The following is a 13552-nucleotide window of genomic DNA, read 5'->3' on the forward strand; positions in this document are numbered from 1 at the left end:
ATAAATAAACCCTATAAAGAGATTATTTTTTGTGTCTAAAAGTTATTCTGCCTCCTCATTCTTCCCGCACTTTAATTGTAAAATGTCAATTAGGTACAGATTCAAAACAGCTGCCCACGAAATAGTCATTGAAAATACATATTACATCTTCACAAATGCTGTATTAAAGCTTATGCAAATTTGATGGGTAGATGCAGAATTCTCCCTAGCTGCATGTGTAGCGTTTACAGAACATCTTAACACAAATGCCTTTGATTCCCTCAGTGTTTTTTATTTCATCCCAGCATTTAACAATCTGAATGCAGAGATGGGAGTTAACAACACTGTTTAGAATAATTATTGTAAAAAAAATATAGATACAGAAGGTAAATAATCATTGCTTTAGAGGCTGATTTGGTGCAGAGCAACTTACAGTGTGAAGCCTCCAGCGCTGCTGCCACAGTCGTGCTCCAGGGCTGGCCAAAGCCTGCTCCTAGAATGACACCCGGTGGCCACCGGAGCGAACAGCACGGCGCGATCCCTGCCCTCCAGCCCGCCTGATGGCTCAGCCACACAGGCCATCACCGGGTGACAGCCAGGCATCAGCTGGAAATTCATCCCAGAATCTGCAAAACGCACGGAAACCCTGCGTGCATTTCAAATTGAGGTGCATAAAAATTTTCAGTAACACATGTTTTGGTTAATTATGCACCTTTTTTTTTTTTTTTTTTGTAATACAGTTGCATGAGGCTAGCGGCTAATTGTTCCAGAAATCTAGGAATGAAACTTCTTGTTTCATTCTGGAAAGAGCTAACAGTGGGTGAGTGGCATTTCCAAAGAGATGCTTTGCATGTTCAGGATTGAACAAAATACTGCTATTCCAAGCTAGGGAAGATTATTTTATCTATTCTTCAGTGTTAGGGGACTGAAGTGTATTTATTTAGTGTTAATTTATTGGAAGAAACCCAAATTAGAGGGAGACACTGTCAGGCTTAAAATAAATTTGAACCAAGTAAAACGGCAACAGCATTTCAAGAAGTCATCAAGTGTAAAGCAAGGAGTCACGCTTTAGAAAAACAATTGGCAACATCAGCGAGAGCTAAGAGCTTCTTGATACATTTCATTCTGATTAAGTACCATATGATTCAGAGCAGAGCTTTTTTTAAGTAACAGCCTATTCAAAATTAATTGATAATATTCAGTACAGTTTTTACAGTGTCATGTTCATAGGACTTCTGGAAAGCAAAATGGAAACAGAATATTTATTATTAGTCAATTCTTACATATTTTATTTTATTTCTTAGATCAGAGTCAAAATTTCTGGTGGTGCCTGTACATCTCTTTGTAGCAGCTAGGGGTATCACAGAAGATATTTTCCCTTTTTTCCTTTGGACAAATACTGCCTTTTCCCTAGGAACTGCAAAGTCAAGTAAATAAAATTTCACAGACATCCTAGCACAGTGGAAATTTTTAAGGCAATGTCAACCCTGAGCTTCCTTAGGTGACTCTTGTACCATTATCCTCACTGGGCACGGGTTTGAGGGGTGTGGTGGGCACATACCCACACTCACAACTCTGAGTCCTGAAAACTGGTTTATTGCTTTGTCATCTCAGCTGTGCCTTAACATCTCTGCTCAGAAAGGTAAGTGTTAAAACAACAAAGATAATTGTTTATATAAGCATAATTAAATTTTTCAGGTACTTTGTCTGAAGCAATAATTTATTAAGACACGTTAGCATACAACAGCTGAAAGATATTACCACTGAACACAAAAGGACAGGCGTAACAAACTACACCAGTCTGGAAACAATGACAAAAATGTGTCACTTATCAGTAAGTTATACACGTGCTCTCACTGGCCAACCAATCATTCAAGAATTTAAGGCTTGTGGCAGATCCAGTGACTGCATGAAATCTAAACAAGTAAGAACCATAGCAATGGGAACAATGACCTCCCACCGTATTAAGTTTAAAGCCGGATATTGCCAAGAGACATGCAAAGCTGCTGGAGTATGCACACAGCTAATCCTTGAGATACCATGGAACCAGACCAAAAACAGCATTGGGAAGGCAGATGGAGGGTTAAACACAGCCTTATAAACTGCTGCCAGCTGCCAGAGCTGAGCAGGGGTTCAAAGCTGTGTGTTCCACAAGCAAGGCTGTCACTGAGCAGCCTTCAGAGAGAGACTGTTCAAGCATCTCCTTTGATCTTATTCTTCAGTAGATGCAGCCATGTTTTTCAACAGTTGAAAAGCTTTTAATTTTTAAGTTCACTTGCTCTCTGTTCACTGAAGAATGAAAACTCAGTATTAGCTTGGAAGCAGATATAGTAATTGCCAATGTGCTACTATATTTTATACTCCTTCTTCCACCTGCTCCCTCATGCTAGATTTCTGTGTAAAGTCAAATTATAGTCTATATGTACTAGAATCAGGTGTGATAAAACAACAAGTTTACAATACCAATAAACCACCTATAAGGTACCAAAAGGCACAGCACAGTATTTCAAACTGTTGTATTTACACCCAGCCCAACTACCAGTACACACGTGTTGTCACCTTTATACAACTTTACATATATACTATATTAGGGTCAAAAGAGCTATGATTGTGGACCAACACTTTGATTTGAGGAGGTTGAGCAACCCCATAAAGAACCAAGAACAATCTCAATAACAGTATTTTGCAATGATGGTTTCCTTCATGTATTTACACTAAATCTCCTGTGAAGTAAAATATGTTCCATGTGACAGAAATTCTACCTGCATGTTGTTTCAAGCTCTAACTTTCCAACTCTCTGAATTTCAGAAGTCATGACTGTCTCCAAGAGGAGAAAAATCAAACACAGCCATTCAAAACTGTCCTGCCCTCCCCCCTAATTCCTGTGATAATCTTCCAGGTTCCAGAAGTGAAAGTATAAAAGCAGAGAAGCAGAGGCAAGCATCATCCCCAAACCAACAAGAGGCAGTCGTATGCAAAACTCACATCAGTCACATCCCTGCTGTCTTCCTAGCTCATTATTAACTCCTAGCTATCTGGGAAATCAACCATAAAAAGTCACTTCTTGTCAAATATTCAAGGTAAAATCTTCACTGATGCTCAGTTTCTTGGTCATAAGACTGCCTTTAGTGAAAGAATTCTCTTCAGATGATAATTTTTTTTCCAATAGTTTGAACAGTTACAACTCTCATATTTTCGAAATTCTCACCATGAATTACCCAGGTGAGATTTTGCAGAGCATCTAAATGAACTCCTGTGTAGTTCTGGCAACAGTGAAATTTCTTACTTCTTTGTGAAGATTTCTTTCATTTTTGGCATGACATTTACATTCCCAAATTTGACAGACACAGCCATACTTAGTCTTGGCACTCGCTGTTGTGCAACGCTGGCTCAAATGTTATTTCATGTACTTTGTTTTAAAGAATTCCCTCTGGCTGTTTCTATTGAGCACAATTTTGCTTTTAATTATTGTTCCATGACAAAACCCAAAGTATTTTTTTACAGAGGCACAAGAGCAATGTCTTTTGATACCTTACAGGACAATTCAGAATAATTTGCAGATTATAAAAAATGAGTGGGAGAAGCTGATACACTTGAAGGCTGTGCTGCCATTCAGCAGGACCTTGTAGGCTGGAGAGAAACCTAGTGAGGTTCAACAAGGGCAAGTGTGGGGTCCCACGCCTGGGAGGGGAATAAGCACAGGCTGGTGCTGGTGCTGGGGGCTGACCTGCTAGAGGAGCAGCTCTGCTGGGAAGGAGCTGGGAGTCTTGGTGGGCAACAAGCTGATCATGAGGCAGCAGTGCCCTTGGGGCCAGGGGGGACAGTGGGATCCTTGGGTACATCGGGAAGAGTGCGGCAAGCAGGTCGAAAGAATTGATCCTCCCACTCTACCTAGCCCTAGTGAGGCCACATCTGGAGTGCTGTATCCTATTCTAGTCCCCGCAATTCAAGGAAGATGAGGAGGTCTAAAGCATCCCTCTTATGAGGAGAGACCGCAGGAACTGGGCCAGTTCAGAAAAAACAAGACTGAGAGGGGACTCAATGCACTTAAATATCTCAAGGGAGGGTGTCAAGGGAGTGGTGCCAGAATCTTTCCAGTGGTGCCCAGAGACTGGACAAGGAGTAATGAGCACAGGAAGTTCCACCTCAACATGAGGAGGAACTTATTTACTTTGAGGGTCTCAGAGCACTGGAACAGGCTGCCCAGGAGGTTGTGGAGTCTCCCCCTCTGGAGGTGTTTAAAACTCAGCTGGAAAAGTTCCTGTGTCACCTGCTTGAGATGACGCTGTCTTGGCAGGGGGTTTGGACTAGACAAGCTCCAGAAATCCCTTCTAATCCTAACTAGTCAGTGATTCAGCATCAGTTCTTTGGATTTATAAATAAAAAAAAACCCAAACAAACAAACAAACAAACAAACAAAACCAACAAACAAACAAGCACACACCAAAAAAACCCAAAACAAAACAAAAAAAAAAACCAAACAAAAACAAACAAAAAACCCCCACAAAAACCGACCACTTGCTTTACTTAGTTTTCCTGTTCTGTTCTCCTCTAGTATTTACTTCCATGTTTTCTTACAGGATTGCCATTGTTTAAGAACTCTTTTTAAAAAATTTGTACATTATCTCCTGTTCTTTAAAATACTTTACTATATTAAACAGATGCATAAATTCATTTGTAATTCCAAGCCACATATACACTCCCCTCAATCACTCATAATGTGCAATGGAGTTCTGCCTCTGTTTTGCCCACCAGGATGTGCTTTTCTTTTTATTCTAAGCTGAGCTGATGACATTGCATTTACAATATTTAATAAAAATAAACTCTTTTAGAGGAGAGAAGAAAAGACAGTCAAGTAAGGCTGACAAAGTTCTCAAGGACTGAGAAACAGTTGTGTTAAATCCACAGCAGAAATCCCAGCCTTACTCCACGTGAATGTGGCTGCCATACAAATTTTCTGTAAACATTGCGGGAAGCTATTTATACACATGTACATGGAGAGTCCAAGGACAAAAGACATCTAAGCTGTGCAATGCAGAAACTCAAGTAAATAGACATCAGGAATTAAAATCCCTCTAGCATGGCATTTTACACAATTTGAAAACCTCCCATTCATTTGTGGAGATGACAAGAATATGAATACCACATTCTACATTCTTGTTCTATATCATTTCCTAGTACCACACATCCTTAAAAGTAAACTAGAAATGAATACCATATCTTTTGTTTGATGAAAAAACTCTAATTTTTTAAAATATAGTTTACTATTTAAATAATTAATAGCTAAAAAGTTTACTATTGAGTTAGCATGTCCTTGTCACTGAACTGCAAGTTCTTTCAAGTTATACACACCTAAAAATGCACATATGAAAGGGAAAAGAGGCACAGCCTCTTGTGTCACAGAAACAGAAGAGAGTCACAGTCTGCAATGTTCTCAGAAATGACTTACAGCCATTTAAGCTGCTGATGCTCTGGAAAGAAGGATGCACAAGTTAAAAAAAATCAGGATTTTAAATAATTAGTAGGATAAATTAAATGAAAAATTACAAAGTCAAGGAGTGTTAGTTAAGTAGGAAATTGGGTTTTATTGAACATTTAGATTGTGCAGATAAGGTTTTATTTAGTGAAGGCACTTGTTTCCCCTCTACTAGCAGGTCAATGACTGTATAAATAGCTACTATTAGTAAATGCAACTATCACTTTTAAAGAGAGAAGTGTTACCATGGTGACTCTACAGGGAAAAATCATGTAAAGTCACGATTAAAAAGGTCAGGATAGAGAGCCCCACATTATGTTCATTTTTCTACAGTACATGAAGTGCTACAACCCCCTGTAAAATTAATGTAGAACACTGAGAGATAGAGATAGAGATAGAGATAGAGATAGAGATAGAGATAGAGATAGAGATAGAGATAGAGATAGAGATAGAGATAGAGATAGAGATAGAGATAGAGATAGAGATAGAGATAGAGATAGAGATAGAGATAGAGATAGACATAGAGATAGAGATAGAGATAGAGATAGAGACAGAGACAGAGATAGAGATAGAGATAGAGATAGAGATAGATAGAGATAGAGATAGAGATAGAGATAGAGATAGAGATAGAGATAGAGATAGATAGAGATAGAGATAGAGATAGAGATAGAGATAGAGATAGAGATAGAGATAGAGATAGAGATAGAGATAGAGATAGAGATAGATAGAGATAGAGATAGAGATAGAGATAGAGATAGAGATAGAGATAGAGATAGAGATAGAGATAGAGATAGAGATAGAGACAGAGACAGAGATAGAGATAGAGACAGAGACAGAGATAGAGATAGAGATAGAGATAGAGATAGAGATAGAGATAGAGATAGAGATAGAGATAGAGATAGAGATAGAGATAGAGATAGAGATAGAGATAGAGATAGAGATAGAGATAGAGATAGAGACAGAGATAGAGATAGAGATAGAGATAGAGATAGAGATAGAGATAGAGATAGAGATAGAGATAGAGATAGAGATAGAGATAGAGATAGAGATAGAGATGATAGAGATAGAGATAGAGATAGAGATAGAGATAGAGATAGAGATAGAGATAGAGATAGAGATAGAGATAGAGATAGAGATAGAGATAGAGATAGAGATAGAGATAGAGATAGAGATAGAGATAGAGATAGAGATAGAGATAGAGATAGAGATAGAGATAGAGATAGAGATAGAGATAGAGATAGAGATAGATACCACAAAAAAAATAAAACCTGGAGGAGGTGCGCTGAGAGACTGATCACCAGCTTGGCACCAAGGTAGTAGTACTGATACACAAAAATGCAAACATCCTTACATTTACACTTTCTTATAGCCTGCCCCCAGAGTAGACAACATGCTTATTTTCAGAAAGCTCCTGAGGTGGGACACTGATGTCTTAAAACATTGGTAAATATTCCAACCAGGTGCTCTGCAGGAGGTCAAATTCTCCCTTTCTCAATCCATCCAAAGGGTTGGTTGTCCTGCGCACTGCAACCTTCACCTCTCCTGAAGTATGAGGCAGGAGCTCACTGTGAAAGCTCCCCTTCCCAAAGCTAGGAGGCAAAAGTACCACTTAAACTTTGTCCCTTGGTTATTTGCAGGCCACAGTGAAGGCACAGAGATTCATGGACAGCAGCACTAGATGGATGTCTCTGCAGCTGCTTGGAGTCAGCTGGTGATATTTAAATGGTGGCTGCTGTCATTCAATTTCCTTTGACAACCTCGTGAGTGATCAAATTGACCCTTAATGTGTTTATATATAACTTCAGAATATACAACAGGTTGAAGTAAATGTGATCCCATGTCTGTGCTGCTTCTCCAGACAGAAATCACTGAGATTTGTTCCAAGTGACTGATGTTAAACATTAATGTAATTTTGAGAAGACACAATATTCTCATTTCCAAAAGGAAATAACACATTGAATACAAAGAAATTGAAGGAATTCATACATATTAGTGCAGAAAAAATTCAAATAAGCCAAACAAAACCACCATACACAAAACAAAAGCAAAACAAAGCAAACAAAAAAGCAAGTAAACTAAAAACCCTCACAAATCAATGAAAAATTACTCTTCCAGAATAAGTACTCAAAGCTGAATCATCACAATTCTCAGGTGAAAGCCCCTCTCCTTCAACAAGGACAACACTATTACAGGAATGACACTGATCTTTTCAGTCTTCATTGCCTTAATATATTAGAGAGAAGAGTTAAGCATGGTGTCTAGAAGGGATTACTCTAGGGAGGGAAGAAAGTAAAAAGAAATTAAAACATGCTGGATTTTTTTCCCCCAGGTAGTTTTGGTGACAAAGGCCTAAGGTATATGTGATAAGTCTATGACCTTTGCTGCAGCAATGTCATTATATGTCATGGCATTCTACATCTGACATTTATTGAAGTCATCTTTCTGGAAATGGAGCAGCTTGCAAGAAATTGCAACCCTTTAATGAAAAATAAAACTGACTTTATTTTTACTTTTAAAATTAGGTAAGGTGGCCTTTCAAATAAATTAAAATAAAATAAACTGCTCAGTGAACTGAAATGCATATCGCTTACTGATTAAAAGAGGCAGTGGGCTTAAAAAGCCTACAGCTTTGATGAATTTTTAATGTAAGCTACCAAAAAAATCCACTAACATCCCAAGCATGATTTAAAAATATATTATACTAAGCATGTAAGTAGGTAGATGCAAGGAGAATGAATTTCCTGCATTCTCAGAGCATGACAGATTTGACAGATTAACAGTATTTCTCCTTAAATAAATGACCAACTGGTCACAGCTTCACTTTAAGGAAATGAGTCATGAAGAAATGATAATGATAATTATGATAATGGTTGCCTATCATTCAGGTTATTTAAGATACAGAATGCTGTAACACATATGGAAACATTACACTTAAGTACTTTTTAATAAAATAAAATTAGAGAACATTCCAGAGGATAGTCTTTTGTAGCCCTCCAATCCCTTAATTGAAGTATAGACAATCCTACAAAACTACGGGTTAAAAATATGGTGATGATCAAGTAAATCAGGTTTACACAACGAAACACAGAGGAAAAGAGGTAAAATTTATTAAGAATATTGCATCACCTCACTAAAATCAGTGTCTGACACTCATGATCTACTTCCCAGATTTTACATCATCAAATAAGCATTTTGGTACTCATCATAAAGTTGACATTCAATAAAATATCTTTAGAGGAGGAAAAATGAATCTGTTGTGAATTCATCTTTGGGCGAAACATTTAGCTATAATAGCACAATACATATTTCAAAGCTACTGTTATAAGTTGATGCTAAGTATATCTCTCCATATTTAACATTAAAAGTACTGCACTGTAAACTCACGGCCAAGACAAGAATTACCACTTCTTTGGCTGTGGCTACACAAGACTTTTATAGGATGAGTTCAGACAAATTATTTTTCAAAAGAATTTGTTCAGCCTGGCAACTTTTTTCAAGATATCAATTCATTCTGCTTTCCAGGACTTCATTAATCTTCCACGTCCCTTTTTATACCCAGTGCCACTGCCCTCAGTTCAATTATTCTCCATTCACTGCTAAACATCAAGCCTCAAGTCACTGTCAGATCAATGACTCAACCATGCAAATCACTCCAAGTTATGCTACAGATCTTTTGAGAGATCTGTCTTTCACACTTCAGTGGAGCTATGAAAACAATCTGAAGGAGAGGAGGACAGTTACAACAGGACACCTATGACTTCCACCAAAACCAATCCTGATACCCACTCAGCTGGGAGATGCTACACAACATGATGCAAACTGGGATGTTCTGATGCCTTAGCTAGGACAAACTCACTCAGCCTGACTGGCTCCAGCTAAGAGTTTGGTAAGTTCTAACTCACACCTGAAGCAAAAGTAGTTTGGTTTGATACAAAGGGATTTGATTACCACGTTAAGGAGTTAATTTAGCATTTCTTTTTCTACACTAATATTACATTCAGCCAGGTATAAAGCCTCTGCAAACTGCATTCATGGGAATTAGCCAACCAGTATTGATCTCTGTATATTTTTTATCAAAACAGAGCTATATAATAGAAATAGTTCCTAATAGCCACTGTTGTTCATAAAGGTATACACAGAAAAATCACATACACACCATGCCCTTCCAACCGTTTAGCACATAGCTTAGGAAAGACTCACAGAAAAATCTTCACCAATAGAGATTAGAAAAAATGCTGTGTTCCTGCTTGCCTTTATCCTGGAAAATAAACCTTAAAAGTTCAGCTTTCTTGCCTATTAAGCTCCTGATCTCTTTTTTGAGTTGACAAAAGATACTGCAGTGTTGGGGGTTAGATTTGGTTTTTTTTTCTTCTCACAGAATTTCTTCCCATAAGTTTCCAAGAAGCCTTAATGACTACTTAGTCAGAACAAAAAGGGGTACTTGAGGGATATGGCAGCACGAGGCTACACCTATTGTTTCTGAGTCCCTGGGAGTGTCCCTCAGAGGGGAGAGAGGATGAGCTTTGGGAAAGGCAAAAAGACAGATCTGGGGGAGGGGGAGGCACTCTTGCTCTCAGCGCCGAGGAGGACGGTCAGGCTGCCCTCTGCCTCTGCCTCGTCCTGGGAAATCTATCGTCATCTGCTGTGTACCCGGGAATCCTGAACTCGCTTTCTCCAGCCTCCCCCCACCGCCGCTGCTTCTTCGGACCTTTGAGGCTCTCCTGCTACTCTGTAGCCCTGCCCTGCCCAGCCCTGCCGGGACACCCCTGCTGCTCCAGCTGCCAGCGCAGAGCTCCTCATCTCATCCACCAGCCCGGGACTTTTCCTTCCTTCCAGTTCGGCCTCTCAGAGCCCTGCAGGGGCGCCGAGATCAAACTGCTCTGGGCTTTTGTAAAAGAAAGCCCTCAAGGTTCTTGATTCTGTTTATTATTGATGCTGTAGTTGTTGTTTGTTTGTCATTTTGTCCTATATACTAGTAAAGAACTGTTATTCCTACCCCCATACCTCTGCCTGAAAGCTCCTTTAATTTTCCTTTTAATTGGAATAATTTGGAGGGAGGGGATTTGAATTCCCCATCTCTAGGGAGGTCCTGCCCCTTCCTAGCAGATATCTGTCTTTCAAACCAAGACAGCAGTACCCAGGCAGACACAAAAGGGCAGAACAGGATCTTACTAATTTCTTAGTCTTTGAAACAAAAATTCGCTCATGAGTAAAACATGGGCTCGAGATTCCCTGTATGCCCAGATCCATTTTTGTCATGGCCACGTGGACACAGCCTAGACAACAATCACATGGGAGATCTATGCAGTAACAAAGTCATCCCTTACAGATAAGTGCAGGACCCCACCTAAAATTTCTGAATGGTGTTGTAAAAGATCAAAGATTATGAATAAATAAAATAACAATGAACCACAGAATGGTCCATAGGTAGCAGTAGACTTTCATATTGTTATTGTAGAAAATTGTTCATATTATCTTCACGTTTCTTATCACATATCTGAAAATTGTCTGTTTGTAGCTGTTCTGTTCATTTTACAGTTTGGGAAATGATTATTGGTGTAATATTATTCATGTATAAATACTTGTATATTACCTGGTGCTGAGATACAAAAAATACCTCTTTAGTTTCTAAAAGAAAATGATATAAGAAAGGCATTGGCAGTAAGGTTTTTAGATGTGCTGAAAATAAATTATTTGCCAGAGAGCACAGAAAATTCCATCACCTTCCTCTGAATACTGGGAATATTGCTTAATAGGAAGCACTGAGTCACTGAAATTTATTTCATATCCAGGAATGAGTCTGGTAAACAGGTAGGTCGTGTTTTTGTAGCAAGACACTTTGGGGAGAAAATATCCTTTCAAACTTTTGTGGTGAGGGCAAGAAGGTCAGTTTGTTCCCAGAATCCAACCTGCTTTTTCCAAAATTCTTTATGAAAGAGATAAATAGAATACTCCACTTCTGAGTGGCTTCACAAAAAAAAAACAAACAAAAAAAACCAACCAAACAAACAAAAAACCCCCCCAAAAACCCCCAAACAAAAAAAAAGCACACACAAAAAACTCACAAAAAAACCAAACACAAAAACACACCAAAAAAACCAAAAAAAACCCCAACAAAAACCCCAAAAACAAACAGACAAAAAAAAACCCAACTACAACAAAAAAACCACCTCTACCAAAAAAAAAAAAAAAAAAAAAAAGGCGCCAAAGTTCAGGGGTTTTTTTGCCTTTGTTTTTGCTGAAAGAACTGTATTCACAGGTCTGCAATGGACCTTAGACTTACTAAAAGTGAAGGGAATAAAACCGATGCAGCCTAAACTGAAAATGAAAGAGGATGAGACATATTTCTGTCTTATTATATATAGCCTCTTTTGATAGTAAAACAAATTAAAGGACATTCAAACCCAAGAATGATAACAGATCTACTCAGGATAGGTGTAAAGTTGTGAAAACCAATTACACATTAAAGGATAAATACAATCAGAAAAAATTGGTCCTGGCAAACAGATAAATAAATGCAGCACATATATCCTAAATGTATATACCAGCCATGTGTGTGTGTGCACAGGAATCAAATAGGTACAATCAAGACTGATAAAGCAGCATGCTTCACTCACGAAAAAAAAGGAATATTTTAGCTTTGCTGTACAGTTACCTTCAGGTAAGCATAACAGCTACAAAACACTCTGACTAGCATTTATAGGTCACTAATGATAATGCTGTACAACATCTCACGCTGCTCCATCTCACGTGGCCCCTCAGTTCCACACTGCAATTTGAAGAAAGAGGAATGTTTTACATCTATTCAGAAAAGAACCAGATGGGTACAGAACATGAATAGTTGCTTTGCATAAATGTGTTAGCCCATAAAGGGTTTTTTTGGTAGATTTTGCTGTAATTTGGATGGGGAGGGACACACAATCCCTTCCTATCTCCTTCTGCTCGTTTTTTTTCTACACACCAGATCTGTCACGTTTACCAGTGACATGGGAGAATTCCTTGGGGACAGCTTTAAGAACTTTGATGAATGTGAACAGGCCTCCACTTTCACACAGAAATGGTAAATATCTGTATCAGAGGCAGAGGAGTAAAGAGAAAATTAGTACAGGGAAAGCTACAATCAAATCATTCCTCACGTCTGTCAGAAAACATTACCACAGATATGTCAAAGTTTCTTGACACTGCTCCAGAAGAGGTTTCTGATTAATGTTTGAACAATCTAGGAAAAAATAAAATAAAATAATTGGGGCCACTTTAGCAAGGTAAGACCCAAATATTCTATTTTCAGTTGTTGACAGGAGGATAACTAACTCTTTGAAGAACAAAAACAGGACAAACCCTTTCATCTTTAAAAAAAAATATCCATTTTTCTTCTCCAAGTTACATAACAACAGAACATTCTAGGGAATTGCATCCTGCCTCTCTTCCTTTTTTGGGTCTTAAATTCAAGCTCTCCTTTGAATTGAGTTTTCTGACATAGAGGTACAGAACAACAACAAAGAAATTTTTAAAAAAGAAAAGAAGTAAAGTGTGGGATTGCATTTTATGGAAATGGTTTGCTCTGGCTCACCCTTGGAAAATGTATGGTTTATCCCAAGTCTGTATCCTCCCTGCAGTATCCTGTATCTGTAACCTCATTGGCTGGAGAATGTTACCGCGCCCCTTTGAACCTCTGTGATAAGAATGCTAAGGCAGAAGGCTCTGCCCCTCTTGCCCCTCTACCCCTGGAGGCGTCCGGACGCTCCTCTCTCCTCTCCCCCCCTTCCCCCTCCCCCCTCCCCTTTCCCTCTCCCTCAGTGAATAAACCCTCACCTCATCAGCACCCCACCGGCATCTGAGTCTCCTTGCCTGCCAGCGCGGGAACACCACGACCCCAAAAGACTCCGGGGGTCTCCGGGGGGCACTCCCCGGGGACCCCCCATAAATTTAAACAACAACAGTAAAGAACAACAATGAAATCCCAAGCACAAACTAAACCACCCCCTAAATTTTCCTGTGTTTTTCTGCCTCTCTGTGAACAGAGGAGCTCCTTCAATTTTTCTTCTAAGTTTTTCATGATACTTAACCAAAATTGAGATTTAGCCACCTGAAAAATAA

The 13552-nt window shown here is 38.9% G+C and overlaps 1 long non-coding RNA gene across 2 annotated transcripts in view; it reads right to left on the reverse strand.

The window, feature by feature from the left end:
- The window catches only part of LOC134564487 (uncharacterized), a 28007-nt gene that overhangs the window by 1988 nt on the left and 12467 nt on the right, over nucleotides 1–13552 (reverse strand). Inside the window, exons 5-6 of one of the 2 annotated variants that reach the window (XR_010083577.1) lie at nucleotides 12611–12674; nucleotides 6594–12523 (exon numbers count right to left, since the gene is read on the reverse strand). This is a non-coding gene — a long non-coding RNA (uncharacterized LOC134564487). Of the gene's footprint in view, nucleotides 1–412; nucleotides 606–6593; nucleotides 12524–12610; nucleotides 12675–13552 lie in introns of those variants that run through there. The other variant, XR_010083578.1, reaches the window with a different exon arrangement.

Source organism: Prinia subflava, chromosome Z (assembly GCF_021018805.1).
Source record: "Prinia subflava isolate CZ2003 ecotype Zambia chromosome Z, Cam_Psub_1.2, whole genome shotgun sequence".
NCBI classification, from domain to species: Eukaryota; Metazoa; Chordata; class Aves; order Passeriformes; family Cisticolidae; genus Prinia; species Prinia subflava.